The sequence below is a fragment of the Sus scrofa genome, chromosome 9, assembly GCF_000003025.6.
Source record: "Sus scrofa isolate TJ Tabasco breed Duroc chromosome 9, Sscrofa11.1, whole genome shotgun sequence".
In the NCBI taxonomy this organism is placed as follows: domain Eukaryota; kingdom Metazoa; phylum Chordata; class Mammalia; order Artiodactyla; family Suidae; genus Sus; species Sus scrofa.
The window spans coordinates 75,222,138-75,244,834 of NC_010451.4; the positions used below are offsets into that span (position 1 = coordinate 75,222,138).

The 22,697-nt window shown below is 37.8% G+C and overlaps 1 protein-coding gene and 1 long non-coding RNA gene across 10 annotated transcripts in view; both read left to right on the top strand.

Annotated features, from left to right (window-relative positions):
- Window positions 1-22,697, top strand: part of ASB4 (ankyrin repeat and SOCS box containing 4) — a 227,253-nt gene that overhangs the window by 111,771 nt on the left and 92,785 nt on the right. The window lies entirely within an intron of this gene.
- LOC106504960 overlaps window positions 1-22,697 on the top strand; it is a 71,985-nt gene that overhangs the window by 8,881 nt on the left and 40,407 nt on the right. The window contains exon 3 of one of the 2 annotated variants that reach the window (XR_002347048.1): window positions 1,489-1,521. The exons of the other annotated variant lie outside the window; for it this stretch is intronic. This is a non-coding gene — a long non-coding RNA (uncharacterized LOC106504960). Of the gene's footprint in view, window positions 1-1,488; window positions 1,522-22,697 lie in introns of those variants that run through there. 2 annotated transcript variants of the gene reach the window in all.

Sequence of the window (22,697 nt, forward strand, 5' to 3'; positions counted from 1 at the left end):
TATCACCTAGATTCCATCTTATTTTTTCTTGGGACCCAAGTGAGCGTTGCTGGTGACTGTGTGTGCAAAAGACGTAAAGAAAACCACAAATTAATATAATCGTAGAAAACAGTGGTGAAAAAAATCAAGAGTAAATGAGGTTGAATAAGAAGTAATGAAATGATCAGTGGAATATAGATTTCTCTGGAGGGGAATCTTTTGAGCCACATTTTGAGAAGGAATTGGATGTAATTGGTAAAAAGAAAATATCTTTCTATGCTGAGGGGCTGCTGTTTTCGAAGGGGTTGTCTTAACCTGGGTTCCTGAGAAAAGGGTCTGAGATTAATCTTACAAGCACGTGTTTTCTTGTGGAGTGCAAGCCTAGAGAAGCAAGAGTGAGGAAAAAAAGGGAGGCTAGAAACAGATGAAAAATCATGTTAGGGAGAGCAAGTTATAGGAAATGCAAGTGGTTGCTCTGTTCTGGGGGACATCTCCAGAGAGACGTCATGAATTTACAGCATCTCAGAACAGTCCTCTCATGGAAAGAAGGGTGAAAAGTCTTTCTGTGGACTCCTTTCTGTCTCCTGTTTCTCATCTCTCATTTGCCAGGGTGTTAACTTTCCCATCTTCCCTCCAGAAGGCTGGTGGCATTGGACTTAGTCCCTGGAGTTGCTGTGGTTTTGCCATGATGAAAGTGGTGGAGGGCATAGTAAGGCCTGGCCTTTTCTCCCAAGGATTTGTGATGGAGGCTGAGATGACCAGTGTTAGATGATGAGTCTTCCAAGTTTAACAATCATTGGAATTGCATGAGCCAGTCAACCATTGATGGCTGGCTCTTAGGAATCAGGAGTCAGGGCAAGTAGCACCTCAAGCAGGGGACAGATGAGGCCACTTGGATCTGAGGAGACTTATGAGGTGGGTCTGGTACAGGGGTGACAGCAAATGGTGAAAAACTAAGCATGTCTGGAGGGAATTGTCCTAGGCAAATGTATGACTTAGTGTTGTCATTTAGATGACATTGCATGAAGGGCCAAAGGCTAGGCGTTCATAAGTTGATATGAGCGAGTTTGAAACTTCTGCTCACTTTGTTTTGCTTATCATGGCTGATACTATGGTTTTAACTAGTCAGTAATCTTTTTAGACATCTTCCTAAATTGCAAAGGCTGGAAAGCTAGCATTAACACTTTTCAGACCCCAGTGTTGCTAGAGTTCTGGATATAATTTAGATTGTGCCCAAGAAAGGCACTCATGAAAAACTTGGTTTCAGAACTGAGAAAAGTGGGGAGAGGGGCATAAGATGCAATTATAGCAGTGGCTGGGTGTGTCAGCAGCCATTGGTAGGCCTTCCTTTCATGCAGCTGCCTAAGGCTCCCAGGCAGCCTAATTGTGTGATAAGGCTTTGGAAATTTCTCCTGGAAGCTTAACTTGAAGACTGTTTCTCTCTTAATTTACTAATTTGTAAGCCTTTTAATGCTCTTTTTTTTTTTTTTTTTTTTTTTTTTTTTAAAGGAGCTCCTGTTGTGGCTCAGTGGGTTAAGAATCCTACTAGTATCTGTGAAGATGTGGGTTTGATCCCTGGCTTCGATCGGTGGGTTAAGGATCCAGCGTTGTTATGAGCTGTGGTGTAGATCGCAGATGTGGCTCAGATCCCATGTGGCTGTGGTGTAGACTGGCAGCTATAGCTCTGATTTGACCCCTTGCCTGGGAACATCCATATGCTCTGGGAGCGGCCCTAAAAAGCAAAAAACTAAAACACAAACCACCCTTGCCTCCAAACCCTATCTATGTAAGCTTTGGTTAGTCTACTTTGTTATTTGCTATTGAAAATATTCCTAACTGGTACAAATAAGAACAACTTAATATAGTCCGGGAATTGCTCTGTAAGTGCAAATGACTTGTGGCGCTATGAAGTGAGGCAACAGGATTAGAAGACCTGGATCCTGATATTGACCTCTACACCTCTTAGCTGTGAGAAATTGCAAATTTGCTTTACAGAAACTGGGTCCTCTATTTACAAGGTCAGTGTCAACTCCCAGTGCTTTCTTTTCTGGAAAAAAAGAAAGGAGGGAGGGAGGAAGGGAATGAAGGAAGGAATGGAGAGGGAGAGAAAGAAGGAAAGAAAGAAAGAAAGAAAATGGGTTAAGTCTTAGAGATTTTTTTTATGTAAGTATATTAGGTTTCATAAAACTTTCCAGAGTCTGATGTTGTCCTTGTTGTTGGTTGTTTCCTAATAAATTAGGCTTAATTACAGTATTTTCCCAGTAGCATATTCGTGATGAATATAGTGATTTTCTTTCTCTTTCGGGGATGAAAGAGAAAACTAAAGGTTTAAAAAGATTTTCTTTTAAAGCAACAGCCTTTTTTCCCAAGGTAAACAGAATCTTATGATGAATCAAGACCAATTTCCCCATATCGTATTTTAAATAAAGTAAAAAAAGTTACATCTAGGTCCTTCCAGGAAAATGGGAACATTATAATTAGCATTCCAAGTATTTTATGTCTGGTAGATTTTAGGTAAAATTTGCTTTAGACTTTTCAAACTGGAGGGCTTTTATTGTCCCTACATATCCACCAAATGGTTTTAATCCACTTAACACTTTAAAATTTTTCAATTTGTTGCCAGCAATTCCTCTGTTTCTATTCTACCTTACACTGCCCCCACACTTTGATTTGCTCTATTTCAGAAGCACTGGCACTCTCTTGGTGCCAAAGCTGCATCATGGTAAATGGTGAGGTCAGTGATGGTGGGTGTTATGGGTTGAATTGTTCCCTGCAAAAGATGTTGATGTCCGAACCCCCAGGATCTGTGAATGTCGCTTTATTTGGAAAGAAGGTCTTGTAGGTGATCAAGTTAAGAAGTTAAGATGAGGTAATTAGGATGGGTCCTAATCCAATATGACTATGTCCTTATAAAAAGGGGAAATATGAATACAGAGACAGACAATAATGCGAAAATACAGAGATGATGCCATCTCCAGGTGACAGAACTCCCAAAGCCATCAGAAACTAGGATTGAGGCATAGAACAAATTCCCCTTCACATCCCTCAGAAAAGAACCAACTTTTCTGACATCTTGATTTCAGACTTCTAGCCTTTAGAACTGTGAGACAATCAGATTTTTCTTGCTTAAGCCACCCAGGTTGTTGTACTTTCTTAATGTTCCTGAAAACTCAATATAGTGGAGGAGGACCTTTCACTGTTATATAGAGGAGTTCCAGAGCAGTGCAGAATGCAGCACTAACAAAAGTGAAAGTCAAAGCATTTGCAGTGTTTTTGTTTTTGTTTTTTTACTTATTCTTTTTTATTTTTAGTTTTTTTCACTTATAGTGATTTTTATTTTTTCCATTATAGCTGGTTTACAGTGTTCTATCATTTTTATACTGTACAGCAAGGTGACCCAGTTACACATACATGTATACATTCTTTTTTCTCACATTACCATGCTCCATCATAAATGACTAGACGTAGTTCCCAGTGCTGTACAGCAGAATCTTATCAGTGTTTTGTTTTGTTTTTGCCTTTTCTAGGGCTGCTCCCATGGCCTGTGGAAATTCCCAGGCTTGGGGGTCTAATCGGAGTTGTAGCCATCGGCCTACTCCAGAGCCACAGCAAAGTGGGATCCGAGCCACGTCTGCGACCTACACCACAGCTCATGGCAACGCCGGATCCTCAACCCACAGAGCAAGGCCAGGGACAGAACCCACAACCTCATGGTTCCTAGTCGGATTTATTAACCACTGCGCCATGATGGGAACTCCTCATCAGTGTTTTTTAACATTTATCTTTTAAAAATGTATTGGATGGGAACTGAGCTGGAAAGCAAATGTGAGTGACAGAAAATATCCTATATTCAGAATTTGAAAATTGTGTCTTTCTTTTACTGAGATTCCATACTCCTTAAGTGGTTTATTACACCTGGCTTCATCTTGCAGAATATGTTTTTATGATGTCCACCTCACTGGACTGCCAGTCATTCCCTCAAATTTGAGCCTCTCTTAAATGTAAAAGTTAAAAGATATCATATTTTAATATTTCTTTAACCCTAATTTCCATAGACCTCTGCCTTTAACATGTTTGAGTCTTGCCTAAACTCTAATTGGACCTTTATAACCTTAGCAAAACTCTTCTAAGAAGATCTGTAGCATTCCTCATATCTGCTCCAGTGTATAACTTACTATAAGAAGATTCTTTCTGGATTCCCCTTGAAACTATTTCAAGACAAATGTGTTTGTTCTTGCCTTATCTTTAGTAAGTGATAAAACTATGTAATGTAAGAAAATAAATCTATGTCCACTGGGGGGGAAAGTTGTAAGTTATCCCTTAGTCTTCACTAAATAACCATAGTTCCTCTAATCTTAAAGGTTTTAGCCTTCAACTTTTAGTCATTTGAATTCTTAGGCAGGGAGCCCTCATCAGTTTCTTCATGATAAGATAAAAAATCACCAAAATGGAAATTAATTTTTAAGGCATCAAGGAAAAATAACTGGTATGCATGTTGAGAGGAAAGCTTCCCATAATAAAATTCCTAGATAGAAGTTAAAGTCCCTGTATACTGAGTTCCTCAGATTAAAAGAGCATAGCAATTCTTTAATATTCCTTTTAAAAAGAAAGTACAAAGACATGGTGAAACTATTTTGCTTACCACGTCAGCATTCCTTTGAAAGGAGAGAAAGAAAATGATACGTTGTTAGGAGATCTTTAGTTTAGCTCCGCAAAGACTTTAAAATGTTTTGACTGTCAAAGGCACTGTTACAGAGCTGTAAAACTGCCTATCTCCTCTCCAGACTATCCTGTACACGAATGCAGAGCTTATTTTTATAAAATGCTACTTTGCTCATTCAGCTCCTTGGTCAAATCAATTATGGCTTCCTACTGTTTGTCAGGTCGTGTCTACATTTTTGATCCTTGATAATCTGTACTCATCTTATCTATCCCAATTTTATTTCACATTACCCCATCCTAACATTGAGTACCTTTATTTTATTGCCTTTCTCTCCCTTTGTCAACTCCAAGACATATGGGTTTACCCTACTCTCTGTCTCTCTCACACACACACACCATGCACATACTCCATACATTTTCTAGCCCTGGGATTTTTACTTACACTTTCTCTCTTTTCTGTTGTCTACTTACTTATTTTTCTCCTAGCTAAACACTAAACTTCTTTAAAAGCTCTATTTCTAGGAAGCTCCTCTGATGACCTTTACCTACATTGTCCATCCATACTCTTATCCCTCCTGCTTATTTAGATTGACTCTATTTGGTGTTTAATTAAATAATACTTCATAGGGAGTTCCCGTCGTGGTGCAGCGGAAATGAAGCCAACTAGGAACCATGAGGTTTCAGCTTCTATCCTTGGCCTTGCTCAGTGGGTTAAGAATCTGGCATTGCCATGAACTGTGGTGTAGGTCATAACCATGGCTCAGATCTGGCATTGCTGTGACTCTGGTGTAGGCCAGCAGCTGTAGCTCCGATTAGACCCCTAGCCTGGACACCTCCGCATGCCACAGGTTCGGCCCTAAAAAGACAAATAAATAAATAGATAACACTTCATAGTACTTTCTAACTTTTGTCATGCACATACAGGCTGTTAGAATTTTTTAGCTTCCTTTGCATCTTTCACAGTCTTGGACACATGATGAAGCATAATTAACAAATGGTTTCAACAACCTCCTTTCCACCTCTCTACAGAGAGCTGCAGCAGTGACTCAATGCAGAACACTCATATATGAGGAACCTTACCTACCCAAATACCCACAAACCCCCTTCTTCTGGGTAGACAAAGGCAGTCAGCCCCACTGGCAGTCGCCATAGCCATCACCCTCCCTGTAGATCAAGAAGAGAAAAAATGGCTCTCCCCAGTTTTGTATCTACTTCCCCTATCTCCAAGTCTGAATTCTGTGCGACTCATTCTCCATGCAGTGACCAAAACTAAAATAGCAATCTTCAAATCCCTATTTTTCTTTGTCATCCTTTTAGGCAAGATCCTCAATTTATCAGCTTCAGTGTTCTGATCTTTGTAATACTTACCTCTTTTGGCAATATCACTTCTTTTCTTTCTTTTCCAAACTCTTTAATTGTGTCATCTGGAACTTAGCATTACATACTGGCTAACTGAACATTTCTTTACTTCATTGCATTCATGCAAACTTGACTTCCTCCACATCACTTCTCCTGAAGGTCTCATAACACAGATACTTGGGGGATAGAATGCAGGGGTCCATGGTTTATGCCTTTCTTAGTTCCCTAAGACATAGCTCCCCCAGGTTTTCATGAAAAAAATCCCTAAAACTTTGCAGCTTATATGCCACTATCCTGCTATTTTACTCTCTTCCATCAGTTTCTGAGAAACCCCTTTCTGTCACTGTTGTACTGGAACATGCTCAGTATGTTCTTCTCCACCATAAATCTAGAATCACTCTATCCAAAACAAGACTCAGATCTTCATTCTCCTCCTAGAACTTCTAGTGGTTCTGTTCCATTCCTTCTCATCTCAGAAATAGCTCTATCATTCAGTTGGGTATTTAAACCAGAAGCCTGGGAATTGTTTTAGATTCTTTCTCTTCACCAGGCATATTTAGTCTTTTACCACATCTTTAAAATTTTTTGGAGAGGACCATATATTTTAAAAAGTTGACATATAATAACTTGTACATATTTAGACTATACAATTTGACCTGTGTAATATATTTGTTAAACCATCACTACCATCAAGATGATGGATATTACATCCTCAATTATCCCTCATACCCCCCATCATCTCCTCCCTTCTGCCCCTTCTCTCTCATTATCCCATCAACCACTGATCACTTTCTTTCACTAAAGCTTAGTTTGCATTTTCTAGAGTTTTATATAAATGGCAGCGTAAAATATATACTTTCTCTCTTTTTGTGGGTTCTGTCTTCTACACTCAGAATAATTATTTTGTGATTCATCCTTGTTTTGTGTATCACTTCTACATTTCTCTTTGTGGATGGGTAGTATTCCGTTGTCTAGATGTACCTCAGTTTGTTCTGTCCGCCAGTAGACTGACATCTCTGTTTGGACAGGATTGCTGGGTGGGGAGATTATGAAAAGAAACTTGATATAAGCATTCACTTACATACAATCTTTGTATAATTTCATAGATTTTTTTTCTCTTGGATAAATAGGAGTGGGAAGACTGGAACATGTGGTACATATATGTTTAAAATTTTCCTAAATGTGCATTTCTACCAGAGTTCCAGGTTTTTTTTTTTTTTTTCTGTTCTTGCCAACAAGTAGTATAATCAAAACCTGAAGTTTTAGTCATTCTAATATGTATGTGGTCATATCTAGTATTTTGAATTTGCACTTCCTATGACTAATGATGTTGAGCATATTTTCCTGAGAATGTTTGCCACCATCAGTGTTCTTTGATGAAGTTTCTGATCAAAATCCTCCCCCCTTTTTTTGCTGGATTAATATGTATTTTGTTATTATTGAGCTTTGAGAAATTTTAATAAATTTTGGATATAAGCCCTTCATCAGATATATGAAATATAAAGACCTCTTAATAGTGTCTTTCAAAGAATAGATGTTTGTCATTTTGATCAGGTCCAGTTTTTCTTTTTTTTAATTTTATTGCCATAAATGTGATAATTTCTGCTGAACAGCAGAGTGATTCAGTTACACATGTACACATCCATTTTCTTTTAGATTATTTTCCTACATAGATTATCACAGAATATTTGGTAGAGTTCTCCTGTGCTGTGCAACAGGTCCCCATTGACCAATCATTCCATATACCTCAGTGTACATATGCCAATCCCAAATCCCCAGTCCATCCCTACCCCCCTTCACCAGTCCCCTTTAGTAGCCATAAGTTTGTTTGCAAAGTTTGTGAGTCTGTTTCTATTCTGCAAGTAGGTTCATTTGTATCCAAATTTCGATTTTTAAAACAGATCATGCTTCTGTGGCATCTCTAAGAAATCTCCTAAAAGCATAAAGATTTTTCTCCTAGATATTTTATAGTTTTAGATTTACCTTTGGTCAGTATCCATTTGGAGTTAATTTTGGATATGTTGTGATTGAAGTTCACCTTTTTCCTTGTGGATATTCAATTATATCAGCCATTTGTTAAAAGACTGCCCTCCATCTATTAAATTACCTTTGCACTTTTGTCAAAAATCAGTTGTCTCAATATGTGTGGGTTTATTTCTAAACTCCCTATTTTCATCAACTGATTTATCTGTTTTGATGCTAAAACTACATGGTATTGATTAGTACAGCTTTATAATAAGTCTTAAAGTCATATACTCTTTTTTTTTTTTTAATGCTTTTTAGGGCCACACCCCCGGCATATGAAGGTTCCCAGGCTAGGGATCCAATTGGAGCTACAGCTGTGGGCCTATACCACAGCCACAGCAACACAGAATCTGAGCCATGTCTGCGACCTCCACCACAGCTCATGGCAACACCAGATCCTTAACCCACTGAGTAAGGCTAGGGATCAAACCCATAACCTCATGGTTCCCAGTTGGATTCATTTCCACTGCGCCATGGTGGGAACTCCCAAGTCAGATACTCTAAGTTCTTCAAATGTGTTCTCTTTTTCAAGTTTGTTTTTGCTACTTTAGGACTCTGGCATTTCTATATGAATTATATTTGTCAATTTTCATTGAAAAGCCTACTAGGATTTTGATTATAATTGCGTTGAATCTCTCTCTCTCTCTCTCTGTATGTATATATCAGTTGGGGGGAGAATGAAGCTTTTAAAAATATTGAGTCTTTTGATCTATAAATATGATCTAAATTTTCATTTATTTGGGTCATCTTTATCTCAGCAAAGTCTTGTAGTTTTTCATTGTGCAGATCCTATACATCTTTCATCAAATTTATTCTGAAGCCTTTTGTTCCTTGATGCTACTGAAATGATATTTTTTTAAATCTTATTTTTTTAAATAAATTTTATTGGAGTATAGTTGACTTAGTTATGTTAGTTTCAGGTGTTTAGTACAATAAATAGATTATACATATACATATATCCATTCCTTTACAGATTCTTTTCCCATATAGGTCATTATGCAGTATTGAGTAGATTACCCTGTGCTATACAGTAATCTATTTTAGATATAGTAGTGTGTATACATCAATCCCAACTCCCTAATTTTTTATTCCTGTCCTACATTTCCTCTAAAAATCTTAATTTCTGATTGTTCATTGCTACAATATGGAAATATTCTTTATATGTTTATTTTAGACCCAGGTTTTCTATATTGATCATATAATCTCTGAATAAAGACAGTTTGACTTCCTCCTTTCCAATTTGTATGTCCTTTTTATCTTTTTGTGATTCATTGCCTGGCTAAGAACTTTGAGAACAATATTAGATAGAAGTGGTGAGAGTAGACATCCTAACCATCCTCCTGATCTTAAGTCTTTACAACTTAAACTTCTCAATAGCCATTTAATCCTTCATATTCCTCAATAGTTATTACTATGACCCTATTTCAATTCACCATATTCCATTATCAGGAACACTATAAACTAACCTCCTAATGCTTATTCTGCCTCAAATCTGGCCCAGCTCCGATTTCTTCTTTGTGGTGCAGCTAGAGTGCTATCTTCAAAATTTAAATTTGGTTATGTCCTTCCTCCCTGAAACCCATTGGTAGATTTTATTATTTCTACCATTAAGACAATTGCTGTGAATTTGGTTAAAAGAACCACATGTAATGGGCCATGCTTAAGGCTTCTATCTTGCCCCACTCTGCATTTTGGCTATTCTGGTCGTCATTGACCATGGTTCTTCCTAATCCTGCCTCAGATGTATGCTGTGCCTTTATGTCAGGAACACTTTCTCCAATACTTAGGTAACTTCTACTCTTCCTTTTTAGGGAAGCCGTTTCCAGGCCAACAGTGACCAGATTGTGTACTCTTTGATGTAAGATTAAGGTGTTCTTTTAGTTTTATAGTCTTTTTTGCAGACTTGTAGTTTTATAGTCTTTTACTTTTATATCTATAGGGATTTCTCACCCTCCCCTAACCAAACATATGGTCAAGATTTAGGATTTTTTTTTTAAGTTAAGGACTTTTATGTTGTTGAATTAAGAGAGGTGCCACTAGGCTGTAGAACTTAAGCTTCTTCTTGTCTTATTTGCTTATTTATTTATTGCTTTTTAGGGCTACACCCATGGCATATGGAAGTTCCCAGGCTAGGAGTCGAATCAGAACTGCAGCTGCTGGCCTGTGCCACAGCCACAGCAATGCCAGATTTGAGCCATGTTTGCAACCTACACTACAGCTCAAGGCAATGCTCGATCCTTAACCCACTGAGCAAAGCCGGGGATCAAAGCTGCATCCTCGTGGATCCTCATGGATCCATTATCTCTGAGCAACAACGGGAACTCCTAATTTATTTTTTAAATAGGCTTCTTTGGGGGGGCACAGGTGTGACATATGGAAGTTCCCAGCCTAGGGATCTAATTGGAGTTGCAGCTGCTGGCCTGTGCCGTAGCCGTAACACCACCAGATCCTCATGGATACTGGTGGGGTTTGTTTAGACTGAGCCATGATGGGAACTTCGTAAATAGGCTTTTTCTTACATTAGTTTTGTATTTATAGAAAAATTATTATTTTTGTTTTGTTTTTTAGGGCTGCACCTGCAGCATATGGAAGTTCCCTGGCTAAGGGTAGAATCGAAGCTATAGCTGCTGGCCTATACCACAGCCACAGCAATGTGGGATCCGAGTCACATCTCTGACCTACAGCACAGCTCACAGCTACGCTGGATCTCTGACCCACTGAGTGAGGCCAAGGATGGAAATCACATTCTCATGGATACTAGTCAGATTCATTTCCACTGCACCACAACAGGAATTCCCTATTTATAGCAAAATTACGAGGAAGGTACAGAGATTTCCCATATTTTATTTATTTATTTATTTGTTTGTTTGTTTGTCTTTTTGCCTTTTCTGGGGACACTCCCACGGCATATGGAGGTTCCTAGGCTAGGGGTCGAATCAGAGCTGTAGCTGCCGGCCTACGCCAGAGCCACAGCAACTCGGGATCCGAGCCGTGTCTGCGACCTACCACAGCTCATGGCAATGCTGGATCCTTAACCCACTGAGCAAGGCCAGGTATCGAACTCGCAACCTCATGGTTCCTAGTTGGATTCGTTAACCATTGGGCCACGACGGGAATGCCCTCCCATATTTTATTTTTTAAATAAACTTTTTATTTTAGAATGTTCTAGATTTATAGAAGAGTTTTGAAGGTAGTACATAGTTCCCATAAATCCCACACTCAGTTTCCCAGTTATTAACATGCTACATTCTTACGGCACATTTATCGCCACTGAACCAATATTGATACATTAATGATGTATTGGTACATTAATATTAACTAAACTCCAATTAGAAAGTAGGCTCTGGACACTAGGTATGCTCGTTGCTATTGGGGTGTCATTACTTCTCTGCTCTCATAGCAGACAGAGAAAAGAAATGTATGTGAGTAAACTCACATGTATATATACACATATTTATGAAGATTTCCATATGTATCCCTCTGTATCTCTATTACATTAATTATGAGTTTATATTTATGTCTTTAACTCTAATCCTAATTTCCTTCCCTTGTTTATCTGTAACTTCTCACTCCAGCAGAGAGAAATCTGCCTCTCACCACCTGTCATCCATTTACTCAGTTGTTTAATTCCAGTATATATACAGTGGTTTCAGAATTGAAACCTTTATCAACTAGAGTGGCTCTTATGTACCATTCCTTTAGTCTTACAGATTCTCTTTATTTCCAAAGTCACTTAGGTTAGGCTTTTGTCTCTACCCTCTTCAGTGAGATTGTTTCAAACATTAGTAATTCAATTAGATTCCCCCATATTTTGCAATCCATTCCAGGATTCCTCTGACCTTTTAAATGTTTTTTAATTTTCGTTCATCAAGATTGACTCTGTGCTGTAAAGTGCTGTAGTCTGACAAAAGCATCGTTATCATGTATCCGCTATTATAGTATTATGCAGTTTTCACCGCTCTGAAAAGTCCTCAGCTTCACTTTTTCGATTTTCCCTGCCCCCATCCCCAAATCCCTGGCAATCCCCAATCCCTGATCGACTTACTGTCTCTAAAGTTTTGCCGTTTTCAGAAGTCATCTAAATAGATTCCAATAGTATGCTGACTTTTTTTCCTTTTTCTTTCTTTTTTTTTTTTTTTTTTTTGCTTTTTAGGGCCGCACCTGCAGCATATGGAAATTCCCAGGCTAGGCATTAAATCAGAGCTGCAGCCACCAGCCTGTGCTACAGCCACAGCAACAAGGGATCCAAACCACATCTGTGAACTACACCACAGCTCACAGCAACACCAGATCCCTGATCCACTGAGCAAGGCCAGGGATCGAACTCACATCCTCATGGATACTAGTCGGATTCATTTCCTCTGAGACACAAGGGGAACTTCCAGTATGCTGACTTTTCAAACTGACTTCTTTCACGTAATGATATGCATTTGAGTCATCCATGTCTTTTCATTCATGTCACAAGAACTCATTCCTTTTTATTGCTGAACAGTATTTCATCTTATGAATGTACCAGTTTGTTTATGTATTTACTTATATGAAGGACATTTTGGCTGCTTCTAGTTTTTGGGAATCATCAATAAAGCTACTATAAACATTCACAAGTAGGTTTGTACATAAACATAGCTTTCAAATCAATTGGATTATTACCTAGGGGTATGATGGCTGGACCATATGGTAAGTCCTATGTTTATCATTGTAAGAAATCGCCATCTGTCTTCCAAAGTGACTGTACTATGAGAGTTCCTCTTGCTCTACATCTTTGCCAGCATATAGTATTATCAGTGTTCTGGATTTTAGCCATTCTAATAGGTGTATAAGTATCTTCTTGTTTTAAATTATATTCCCCTATTGACAAATAATGTTGAGTGTCTTTTTGTATGCTTGTTTGCCATTTATATATCTTTGGTGAAGTGTCTTTTCAGATCTTTTGCCCATTTTAAAATGTGTTGTTCTCTAATTGTTGACTTTTAAGAGTTCCTTGTATATTTTGAATAAAAGTCCTTTATCAAATATGTGTTTTATAAATGTATTCTCCCAGTCTGTGGCTTGCACAGAGCAGACATTTTAATTTTAATGAAGTCCTATTTTCATTTTTTTTTCTTTGGTATATTTATATCTTTGGTATATTTAAAAACTCATTACCAAACCCAAGGCCATCCAGATTTTCTTTTATGCTTTCTTTTAGAAGTTTTACAGCTTTGTGTTTTAGATTTAATTCTATGATCCACTTTGAATTAATTTTTGTATAAAATGTAAGATCTATATCTTAGTTAATTTCTTCTCTTTTTTGCATATGAATGTCTAATTGTTGAAAAGACTGTCCTTTCTCCAGGGAATTGTTTTTACACATTTGTCAAAATCAGTTAACTGTATTTGTTGTTATTTTGAGGGCTCTCTCTTCTGATCTATGTGTCTATGCTTTTGACGATACCAAATTGTCTTGTTTATGGTTTAGGTTTAGAATCCTTGAAGTCTTGAAATCAAGTAGTATAAATCCTTCAGCTTTGTTCTTTAATCAATTAATAGGATAATATGATTTTTCTTCTTTAGCTTGTTGGTATGGTGGTTTACCTTGATTGATTTTCAAGTGTTATACCACCCTTGCCTACCTGGATTGTATCTCACTTGGCTGTGGTATATTATTCTTTTTATATGTGATTGCATATACTTTAGTAATATTTTATTGATGATTTTTATATTTATATTCATCAGAGACAGTGATCTATTTTCTTACAAAGTTTTTAATCTGGTTTTGGTTGTAAGGCATTATGGCTTTCATAGAATGTATTAGAGTACTCCCTCTGATTCTGTCTGCTGGAACAGGGTGTTTGACAGTTGATGTCATTTCCTTATTAAATGTTTGGTGGAATGCACTAGTAAAATCATCTATACTTAGTGCATTCTTTTTTTTGGTAGGTTATTAATTAACAACTCATTTTCTTAATGGATATGGGGATGGATATTTATTCTTCCTTGTCTGAATTTTGGTAATTTATGTCTTTCAAGGAGTTGATCTCTTTCATCTAATTTAATCAAATTTCAGGGTGTGTGTTGTCCCCCTCTTTTGTTTTATAGTTAAGAAATATTTGAGGAGTTCTCATTGTGGCTCAGTGAGTTATGAACCCCACTAGTATCCATAAGGATGCAAGTTAAATCCCTTGTTTCACTCAATGGGTCAAGATCTGGCATTGCTGTGAGCTGTGGCATAGGCCGGCAGCTGCAGCTCCGATTGGACCCCTGGCCTGGGAACCTCCATATGCTGCAGGTGCAGCCCTAAAGAGAAAAAAAAAAATGACTGTTGATTGGACTTAATGTGGTTCTGTACCAGAGACGGGGAAGATGGAAACAAAAAACTGAAAATTTTGAGATAGAAATAGCTGATTCCTTGGCCAGATAGAGTAGAGGTGGCAGTTCCTTGCGTGACCTAGGTATTTGCACATAGGAAATTGCCCTGAGATCACTAGCAAACATCTCCAGGTTCAAGCTCTGCACTGCAGGTGCAGATCTTTCCCATCCCTTCTCTCTTCTTTATAGTTATCAGTCAAGTTTGGAAAGCAGATAAAAGAGCAGTTACCTACATAATCTAAAGGCCATTGGGCCATAGTTGACTGTTTGGGACTCTGAAAGGCTCCTTAATCATTGTACAACCTTGAAAGGAGAGAAACTCATAATGACCTGGGATAGGAATTTGACATAGTATGAGGATGCAGAGCAAGTTAAATTTGACTTGAAAGAATAGAAGAATGTTATACTTCCTTCATGTGCGTATAAATATTCTTTTTTATTACTCAGTGAATTTTATCACATTTATAGTTGTACAACGATCATCACAACCAAATTTTATAGCATTTCCATGCCAAACCCTCAGTGCATCCTCCCACCCCCCAACCTCATTTGGAAACCATACATTTTTCAAAGTCTGTGAGTCAGTATCTGTTCTGCAAAGTTCAGTGTGTCCTTTTTTTAGATTCCACATGTGAGTGATAGCATTTGATGTTGGTGTCTCATTGTATGACTGACTTCACTTAGCATAATAATTTCAAGTTCCGTCCATGTTGCTGCAAATGTCATTATTTCTTTGCTTTTAATGCCTGAGTAATAATTCCATTGTTTATATGTACCACATCTTCTTAATAATTCATCTGTTGATGGGCATTTAGGTTGTTCCCATGTCTTGGCTATACTTCTTGAACTTTTTTATGCTGAAAATTTTGTATACACTGTACACTGGTACAAGTATAATTATAAATTTTTATTTGTATTATTTTACAGTTAATCTCTCTTTACCCACTAGGTTCTAAACCCCATGAAGGTAGAGATCATGCCTATTTTGATTACCATTGTATCCCTAGAACCTAGCTTTGTGTTAGGCACACAACAGATACCTAACCAATGTTACTTGAATTTAGCTATAAGTAATGAATGATTGGTGACTTCATTGTCTAGTAGACTCTATTTCAATCACTTGTTTATAAATACTCTAAACTTTATTTTTATTTTCATTTTACTTACTGGATAAATTCACAATCATAGTTGAGTGTAACCTTCCATGTTTTCACTGCCTGTTTGTAAACCAGGGGTCAGAAAACTACAGCCCAATCAGGCAGCTAAGAAAAGTTTTTACACTTCTAAAGAGATGTTAAAAAGCCAAGAAAAATATGTGAAAGAGACCATAGGTGCACAAAGCCTAAAACATTTGCTTTCAGGCCCTTGCCAGAAAGAAAAAGTTTGCTGACCCCTTACCATTGAGAATATTATGGGAAAATCGTAAAACTGAACTGATTAGTCAACAACTCCTCTTCTCTCCCCATTGTCTGTTATATGTTGTCTTATAAGTTATCCTCCTACTCTCTGCTGTTATTTCAAAGCTGTATTCTGTCCTCAAACCTCTCATCACTTGGTCTTTCTCTTCTCTACAGATAAGCTTTACAACCAAAAATGGGGTCTAACTACACCTCACATGGTTTCCTCTTGTTATGCTGGGGGACATTGTTTCCCCCATCAACTATTAAAAATCTCCCTACCTGTGCTGTGACTCATCCTTTCCAACTGTGGTGACCATATGCTTTTGGTTTGTTACCATCCTTCCCATCTCTAACCATTTCATATTATCTGTCTCAGTCTATATGGTTCAAATTGGGCCAGTTATCACACACCCCTGTTCCTCTAGCCCTGTGGATAGGCACATGACTCAGCCCTGGAAACTTAGAGCATTTCACCCCCTTGTTTACATTGGTTGATTCCAAGAAAGGCATCTGATCAAAGCTGGGCCTGGAGGCATTCCAAGAGTTCTCTCGGAATAAGACATTAGCATGGAATTCATTTTAGAGACACTCTTACCGACCCTCTGAAGTCAGTCCAACAAGAATCTTCCTGCCTGGTGTCATACAAGCCCATAGAATGAAACTGAGCTTGGTTCAGAAGGAAAGGAGAGCTTCATTCTTTCATCAAAGAGTGGAGAGGTACAAGCTATCACTCTAGAGCACATGCTCTCCCCAACAGACCATGGGCGGGGGTGCTTTATAGGGTTCTTATCAGTGGAAAGATGGTGGAATTCTGGCCCATTGGGCAAGTCTCCATATTGCAGTGTCTCTGCACACAGCGCACCATCTTGAATTGCAGTGTCCTCTGCACACTGGGGTGCAAGGCCTCTGCACTCAGCCCCTGTGAGCAAGTGAAAGTGGACAGAGCACAAAAGAGAAGAAAAAAATTCAGACTTTATTACTTGGATTGTATTTGTATTTCCTAGGAATTGTTAGTGGGCTTTGCCGTCACAAAGCTTGTCCTATATCTCCTCCAGAAATATTTATTTACATTCCAAATGGTAAGAACCCAGGATCCTTCCTATTCTTTCCCAACGGAGAATTTGTATGTATTAGTGAGTAAAGCTTTTTCTCACTGTCTCACAAAGGGAGGGAGGAGGGTATAAACTCTCGGATCCCAGTAAGTGTAAGGTGACCTCTGGCTCTCATTGAATCACCCTAGAAGGGGAAAAGGTTGGGGCTAGGAGAGCTGATGTGGTTTTTACTGTAGTAGGTATAAATAGTTTGTCCCTGTCCCAGAAATCTTGTATATAACTCTCAGAATAATATGAATAAATATAGATATTAAAACATATCAATATTTACAAACCTCTTTTCTATGTTCACAAATAGACTAGGATGTCCTTGAGCATAGGAAGCCTTGTGATTCATTATGGTATTCCTAGTGTGTGGCAGCATGTGGTGCTCAAGAAATCTCTGTTGATTGCTTGTTGAATATGTAAGTGAATTGACTCAGTTCCTGAAGAATGGTAGTGTCATTCAGTAGAAAGTGAGAGCTGGTCTGATAATCCAAAGCTTCTGTTGGCCCTGCAAGTAGGTAGGGACTTCTGATAATATTGTCTGAAGAAACCCGTGGGAGGCGCCTGTTCGATCCTTGCCCTCCCCATCCCACCCCACCCCATGCAGTGGGGTAAAGATCCAGCGTTGTTGCAACTGTGGCGAAGGTCGAAGCTCTGGCTCAGATTTGATTCCTGGTTGGAGAATTTCTATATGCTGTGGGTAAGCCAAAAAAGAAAAAAAAAAAAAAAAGAAATAAAATATCAAGTCAATATTAAAAGGATAGATTTTATCTTTTGGTTGAGAAATTATTTCTTCAAGTTCAGTGGCAAGTCTTATCCTTGAAATAATTTCCCCCAAATTAATGCATGGTAGGTAAAATACTGCCTGAAACTCTCTGAATTATTAGGTAAAAGTAAGAATCACATCTGACTCTATACTGAATGCGGGATATATTTTCAGTTACAAACAAAGAGCTATTGTCAGACATGCTAAGGGAAAAAAAAAAGTAAGAGACATTCTCTACTTTCCAGCATGCCAGGGAACTGTTTTCAAAGGCTTTTTAAAAACCATGCTTTGTTCTTGTTTTTGTTATCATTTGGAGTTCTGCTTTCACAAGATGAAATATGGTATTGAGAAGGGGAAAGAGGCTGCCTAGGGAACAACTGAAGCCTAATTGTTATTTTTATGGTGTAGTCTCTTTTCATCCATGCGACAAACAATTATTGAGAGTGCGCTTCGGGCAAAGTGCTGTGTGTTTGTTTATAATGTGTGGTGAGCCAGCTTCTGCTCAGTATTCTGGAAGGTACAGCTTAGTGCAGTCCTCTCAAAGGGCCCTAAAAGAGTTAATGGATCTCATTAGCCAACACATGGCACCACCATCCACCTAGTTTTCTGTTGGACAGCCTATACCAAAGAGGTCAAGGTCTGGGTTTGATCCCTTCCTGAACAGGTTTCAGCCTTACTCAGCAGCTTCAGGTCAACAGACCACACTTGGAACTAAAAATCTAATCCCGGAGTCATAATTAAGCAATAAGGTCTATTGGAGCAGATCTGCTCCTATCACTGATATTGCATGCTTACACTGTATGACTTCACATCTGAAAAACAGTCCTTTATTTTTATTGCTATCAGCTCATTTGTATCAGGACTTAATAGAGGGATGCAGTATCATCTAATGCTTAAATAACAGTATTGATAATAAAACAGCTAATATCTACCTAAATTTTATTATGTGCCAAGCATTGTTATAAATACTTTACATATATTAATTTATTTAAATTTTCACAGCACTCCTATAAGGATGATGCTAAAATATTATCCTCATTTCACAGATAAGAAAACTAAAGCAGAAAAATGTTATGTAACTTCCCAGGGCTATTAAGTGGCAGAGATGGCTTGGAAATCTAGGCGGCTTGGCTCCAGAGTCTACATATCTGACCAGTATGACTTGGGTGAAAACCCAGTGTACCATAGATTCTCTTTTTAGTTATTTGAATATTAAACTATTTTCTCATTTAAGAAAATTGTGCTGATTGCTGCATTGTATCTTGTGAAAAATTGACAGTGAGACATGTTCTTAATCTTATAGTTTTGATCCTTTAATATCCTTTTTACTATCCTAGTAAAAGGTTCTTCAGTGCCCCGGGTACCACATCTAGATAGACATTTAAACTATCTTCAGTTGAGCTCTAATACACCTTTCCTTTCTTCTCCCTGGATAGTTTATTCATGGTCTTCTTCCCATTTCCTCCTTCTAAACTGTCTCTTTCTACCTTGTCATTTTAGCCTGAAATCGCCTTTCCTTTTTTTTTTTTTTTTTTTTTTTTTTTTTGTCTTTTTGTCTGTTGTTGTTGTTGTTGCTGTTGTTGCTATTTCTTGGGCCGCTCCCACGGCATATGGAGGTTCCCAGGCTAGGGGTTGAATCAGAGCTGTAGCCACCGGCCTACGCCAGAGCCACAGCAACGCGGGATCCGAGCCGCATCTGCGACCTACACCACAGCTCACGGCAACGCCGGATCGTTAACCCACTGAGCAAGGGCAGGGACCGAACCCGCAACCTCATGGTTCCTAGTCGGATTCGTTAACCACTGTGCCACGACGGGAACTCCCGCCTTTCCTTTAAATTTCTATAGCAGTCAATGTTAGTGAATATGCCTGGCTATGTATATTAGGAATAATGATATTTCCTTTATTACTGACTTGAACTGTTATTATAATCTTTGAACGTATTTAACTTCTCACATGTTTGTATCTCTTCAATAGGACTCTAAGCTCCTTGGGGACAAAGACCTAGTTTTTTTTTTATCATATTTTATTTTATTTTATGACCCTACCCATGGTATATGGAAATTCTTGGGCCAGGGATTGAATCCAAGCCACAGCAGCAACCTAAGCCACAGCTGTGTCACCACCGATCCTTAACCCACTGCTCCAGGTTGGGAATCAAACCTGAACCTTCGCAGAGACCTGAGCTGCTACAATTAGCTTCTTAACCCACTGTGCCATGGCAAGAACACTCAAAGACTTAATTTTGAGCCTGAAATAAAAGGTTCAGTTACAGCTATCATCCATCTAGAAGTAAACATGGATACTTCCCAGAATGATAAGAAATGCTGACAAATGCTTTAAAAAATATTAAGATGGGTGGCTTTGGTTTTAGATCAGTAGAAAAATCTGCTCAATCAGGAATTTTTCCTTTGCTTTTTTCTCTGTGTTTCCAACTCATCAAAAATATATGAATCAGGAGTTCCCATTGTGACTCATTGGTAATGAACCCAACTGGTATCCATGAGAACATGGGCTCCATCCCTGGCCCCACTCAGTGGGTTAAGGATCCCGCATTGCCATGAGCTATGGTGTAGTCACAGATGCGGCTTGGATCCGGCATTGCTGTGGCTGTGGTGTAGGCTGACAGATGCAGCTCCAGTTTGACTCCTAGCCTGGGAACTTCCATATGCTGCAGGTGTGGCCCTAAAAGGACCCAAAATAATAATAATCAATAAATACATTTTGATGTCTACTATATTTGAGACATAGTTTTTATATAGGTTTGTGTAATTTATGGTCCTGGATTGCAAGGAAAATACAGTCTAATTGGACTTCTGGATTTTATATCTCTCTATAACATTTAACTAGCAACCTTAGGAATTGCATGATAAATACTAAAACAGGCCTGACCATGTGGGAGCTTGGAGAAGGAAGTTGGGAGAGAAGGTACTTTGTACTGGAATGCTCAGCCCATGGAGGTGGGATTTGAGTTGGGTCTAAAAGGTTGAGCAACATTTAGAAAAAAGGCAGAGAAGGAAAGGGCATTTCAGGCAGGCATATTTACAGTGATCAAAAGGAAAATGTTTGTTGCATATTTGAAAGAGAATATACCAGATAGTCCAGTAACAGAAGATAACAAGTTATAAGGTTGGTCATGTAAGTTGAGTTGTAGAAAACTATAAATGTCAGATTCTTAGGCACTGGGAAAGCAACAAAAGATTCTGAGATTGACAGTAATGTTATGAAAATCCTAGTTTGAACTGAAGAGAAATTGGAGGTAAAGTATTCAACAAAGAATTATTAAAAACTATAGATTTAAATATTCTTTTAAGAGTTCTTCCCCCTTCTAGTTTTGTTATAATACACATCCAATATAATTTACATCCAATACTGTGTAAGTTTACAACAGCATGATTTGACTTACACATATCATGAAATAATCACCACGATAAGTTTAGTAAATACCCATCATCTCATATAGATACAAAATTAAATAGAAAAAAAATGTTTTGGGGAGTTCCCGTTGTGGCTCAGTGGAAACAAATCTGACTAGTATCCATAAGGATACAGGTTTGATCCCTGGTCTCACTCAGTGGGTTAAGGATCTGGCGTTGCCATGAGCTGTGGTATAGGTTGCAGAAGCAGCTTGGATCTGTTGTTGCTGTGGCTGTGGTGTAGGCCAGCAGCTGTAGCTCCAATTCAACCTCTAGCCTGGGAACTTCCATATGCCTCAGGTGCAGCCCTAAAAAGACAAGGAAAAAAATTTTAAAAATAAAAAAAAGAAAAAAAGAAAAAAAAAGTGTTTTTGCTTATTATGAGAATAGATTCAAAGACTTTAGAATTAGAAGTGTCTTCCTTAAACTAGAATTCATTTAGTTATTTTATGTAGTTAGAAGAGAAAAATGGAAGTCAAATAGGTAAAGAGAACTGCCTGAGAACATGGCATAAGGTTTTCATTTTTGTTTTCAAATTTTTATTTCATTTCCAGGTCACTAATTTATATATAATTCTAGATATATTTTGTTATTCTTGAAAATGAATTTAAAAGAAAAAGACTGAGTTAAGGGCAGTTCTGCCAAACATCAAAGTGTATTTTGGGGGCTAGAAACACATTAAAGGGCATAGTTTTAGTGGAACTGATTTTAAAAAACCTTAAGACGTTGCCATTCAATAGACTGTTTGTCTTATATACTAAAGCAACAATGTGCCTAATAAATAATTCCTAGCTATATTGCATTACTTGACAACCAGTTCTGTGTTATTTTCACTACACTGAATGATAGCAGTAAACATGAAAATGATGTTTCATAATTTGTCGATAAACTATTTTGTTGCTGGATTTATCACTAAGACAGCTCACATCATTTTCACATCATTTAATAGATTCAACATGTTTTCAAGGCTACTGACATTTCTGTTGGTTTTGAGTGGCTTTTAATGTTTATTTGTACTTCAGTAGGAACTGAAAAATCTCATTAAAGACAGTTGCTCATTTCCATTAGGGAGCCATGAAATATGGATGGTGATATTTTTTCATCTGAGCCCAAGGTGAACAAGAAAGAATAATAATAATAAAATCTGAAATACCAACCCATTTGCTGAAGAAATTTCCTTAGTAGCAATAGCTTTTATCCATTATTTAATTTCTTTTGAAATATGTAATAATTTTTAATGGCCAAAGGCCACCAATGGAGAGTGACATGAAACAAGATAAATTGCAATTTGTCAAGTTTGGAAAACTGCTCTAGAGTTTCTGCAGTGTTGTAAAACTTTTTAAATACCGTTTAAAGCATAAAATCTTAGAAAATTTGATGTACATTTATTTACCATAGAGTTCCCATCTGCTTTTAAATACAGGGATGCTGTTCTAAAAGCAGAGCTTTATTTTTGTGTTTATTCGTTGTATTTATCCAGGAAATGTTAATCAAGTGCCTAAGTAGCTATGATGTAAGGTAGAAAGTGAAAAATCCCCTCAAAAGATGTATGGATAGTTGCCATATTGTAAATCAACTATACTTTAATTTAAACAAAAACATTAAAAAAGATGTGTGGATAGAATATTAATGGAGATAGAAGCCT